Below are 3,868 nucleotides of genomic sequence, written 5' to 3'. Positions count from 1 at the left end.
CTTCTGTTACACAGTTTAGCACACAGCTAATAAAATGGTTCCACTCACATTAGGGTGAATCCTCCTATCTCATTTAAATATCAAGATTCCCTTCCAAAATGACTTTGGCTGATCAACAAATGAGTTCACACCATCTTTGATCATCTGACCAAGAACAAAGCAGTAAAAAAATTCAGCCTGAAGTAGAAAGTTGTTCTCATGATCCTACCTACGAGCCGAGAAACTACTAAAAATTGACAGCTTCTCAGAGAAGTAGAGTCACTTTGTGTGAGTGAATCTGTGTGTGTGTGTGTGTGTGTGTGTGTGTGTGTGAGAGAGAGAGAGAGAGAGAGAGAGAGAGAGAGAGAGAGAGAGAGGCCAATGATGTATTGCTCATGCCCTAGGAATTCCCATATGCCTATGGGCAATACTAATTAGATTCAGTATGTTAAAAAAACAGAGTGGGTTATGGTTAAGGTACATACATGCACAAGTATGTTCTAAAAGAATACCAAAAATTAAAAGAAAGTTATGAGAAAAAGTGTTTTAATCCCACAGTATTTGAAGTATCAATATTTTATTTTATTATTAGAGATTTATATGTAGCATTGAAAACAGTTTAACTTGCTGCACATTATAAATATGTTTCTCTCCTGTTTTATTTTGTAAATGCTTCTTCTTTGATTTTTAGACCTACAATCAATCTAGATTTAATTTATGTAACGTATGAAGCATGAGAAAATATAAATAAATGCAATATGATTTATTGAAAATGTTATCACTTCCCCATTCTATTTTGACATTGGTAAATGGACATTTTTTTCTGAGACATAAGAGTAAGGACAAGATTTACTCTTTTATGAAATATCATACAGATTCTATATTAGAAAAAATAAGCCTCAAAGTACTAATTATCTTTCTCCGAGAAATGCTAGCTAGAATAAAAGAACCAAATGAAGTGAGGTCCTCATTTGCCACAAGTCACTTCTGGAAAATTTGCAGTTCATGTGTGAGAGAAGGTTGCTCTAAACACATCTCAATTATGTCTTCTGAGCTCCAGCATTAGAATGAGAATCCAGGGAGTGCTGATGGGGTAAATGCAAAGAAACAACCAGAGGATTAAGAAGGATCCACAAAAACTGATAACAGAATATGCAAGAATATTGTGTGTTTCAAATAGCAAGCCTTAAGACCAACACAGTCAATGGTTTTTTGGGTGGGTGTTCAATCTACTCAATATTGGGGGTTAATTAAGAGGAGGTTAATGTGGTTAGGTGCTCTCTCATCAGCTCTTAAAATAAAAAAGCAAAAAGCTCAATTACATTCCAGAAGCAAAATTAAGAATATTCATGTAAATGTAAAAATATCCAATATCCCACAAGATAATACTGTGTAAAAATTATAGAATATATAAAAAAATATGAAAATATGCCCAAAATAGCAGAAAAGGTAGCCAGTTGAAATTGCACCAAAACTGACACAGATGTTAGAATTAGCAGACAAAGATATTTTAAAAAATTACCATTTTATCTGCATCTCTTATAAAAATTCAAGTCAATAATTGGAAGGAACTCAACATAGTTTTGAATTTTTTGATATGAAATTGCAGTGTCTGAATCGATAAACGCATTGGTTGGAATTAAAACACAGCAGTGCATAATAACCAGTGAAATACATGAAGCAAAATACTTTGAAAATAGTGATAATATCATCAAGGTATAAAAGGGAAAATCAAGTATAATAGTCTGTAACTCCAGCCCCTGACAGAAGGGAATGCTACAGGGACCATTTAAGCAATAAATACAAAGACACATACTGAGTTAGATGTAGAATAATTACAACATAATTCAAGAACCTCAATGGAATGGAATACAAAAAATGTCATAACAATAAAAGCCTAGCAAGGTGCATCGTCTTTAATTATCATCAAGGACTTGCAATATATAAAAAAGACAAAAGGTATCAAAAATATCAAGAAAAATAATTAAAGGATAAGCATCAAATTTGTCATCTGAATCAATATTGAAAAAACAAGCACTATTTCTTGTCTTGCAAGAAGGCAGGTGAAAAGTCAGAGAAACCTAGAACAAAGGAGAAGAAACCTTTGCCAAGAAGGCTGGTGGTGATGCTGCTACTTCCGGTGTCACGGCTGCTAGTGCAGCCAAAAAGAGTAACCTTAAAGTTACAAAGTCCAAAAAGGGGAAGCCCCATTGCAGCCAAAACCCTGTCCCAGTTAGAGGAGTTGGCAGGTACTCCCGATCTGCTATGTATTCCAGAAAGGCCTTGTACAAAAGGAAATGCTCAGCTTCCAAGACCAAGGTTGAAAGGAAGAAAAAGAAGATCTTTGCTACTGTCACAGAAGCAGTTGGTGGAGACAAGAAGGGTGGCACCTGGGTGGTGAAGCTTCGAAAGATGCCTAGGTATTATTATCCTGCTGAAGATGTGCATCGGAAACTGCTGAGCCATGGCAAAAAGCCCTTCAGTCAGCATGTGAGAAGACTGCGCTCCAGCATCACTGAGAAGGCTGCCCTCCAGCATTACTCCCCTGACTGGCCTCGTAATCCCCTCTGGCACCACAGGAGCGAGAGTGGTTTTCCTGAAGCAGCTGGGCAGTGGCTTGCTATTTGTGACTGGGACCTCTTGCCCTCAACAGAGTTCCTCTGTGCAGAACACACCGGAAGTTTGTCATCTCCACCTCTTCAAAAGTTATCAGCGAGGTTAAAATCCCCAAACACCTGACTGACACTACTTCAAGAAGAAACTGCTGCACAAGCCCAGGCATCAGAAGGTCGAGATCTTCGCCACAGAGAAGGAGAAAAATGAGATTACAGAGCAGGCAAAGGCTGGTCAGAAAACTATGGACTCATAGCTATTGCCAAAGATTAAAGCTGTTCCTCCGCTCCAGGGCTACCTGCCATCTCAGTTCTACCTGACTAATGGGATGCATCCTCACAAACTGGTGTTCTAAATTGTTAACAACCCATTTAAATAGCTTCATATAATTAAAAAAAGGGAAAAAATAAAAACAAGCAAATGTAAGCGGTAGTGTAACATATATATGTATATATATATATATATACATATATATGTTAGCTTTAAAAACAGAAATGAAAAACAATAAAATACAGAAAAGAAGTTTTAAAAAGGAAACCTAGAAATAGCATTGACTAATTTTAATTCATAGTCCATCTATTATATGTATAACTAAAATAATGGGGTTTGTGTATTGTGGTGACAGGGTATAGAAAGCAATGGGATTGAGTAGATAATACAGTGGACTACTGGACTCATGTGTGTACTGCCTTTGTACAAGGTTGCAAAGGCTGGGGAAATGCCTCAGCAGGAAAGATGGTTTACAGAGCAAACAAGAGGGCTAGAGTTCAGATCCCCAAACACTAAGCAAGATGAGTGTGGCCAAACACACAATGCATGTAAGTGCAGCAGTGGCTGTTGAGCAGCAGAGACAAAAGGATCACTGGATCACTGCGGTTAGCTCTCCAGTAAGGTAGCTCAAAATGTGGCGAGCTCCACTGTAGTTAAAGACCAAGACCGTGTCTTAGGGAAGCTACTGAATATAGAAGGACTTGGTGTTCTCATATAATCTCTGAGCATGTGAATGGACATGTACAACCAGAACCACATTTGTTGTATACTACATGTACCCAAACACATAAAAAGAACTAGATATAATTTTAAAATGCAAGGAAGTGCTAGATGGGTTTCAGTGAGGATTAAAGTTTGGTCAATATAGGCTGTTAAGTTAGGGGAGACCATTTTTTTTAATCTTAAGGAATTGTGTTGGTTTGAATAAGAATACTGCCCCACATAGCCTCATTCATATGTTTGAAGGCTTAGTCATCACAGAGTAGCACTACTTGGGATGGATTAG

General features: G+C 37.4%; 1 pseudogene; it reads left to right on the top strand.

Annotated features, from left to right (window-relative positions):
- Positions 1–2,391: 2,391 nt before the first annotated feature.
- Rpl6-ps15 (ribosomal protein L6, pseudogene 15) lies at positions 2,392–2,947 on the top strand (annotated as a pseudogene).
- Positions 2,948–3,868: the final 921 nt, after the last annotated feature.

Source organism: Rattus norvegicus, chromosome 4 (genome assembly GCF_021556685.1).
Source record: "Rattus norvegicus strain SHRSP/BbbUtx chromosome 4, alternate assembly SHRSP_T2T, whole genome shotgun sequence".
In the NCBI taxonomy this organism is placed as follows: Eukaryota; Metazoa; Chordata; class Mammalia; order Rodentia; family Muridae; genus Rattus; species Rattus norvegicus.
This window is presented reverse-complemented; position numbering and strand designations above follow the sequence as displayed.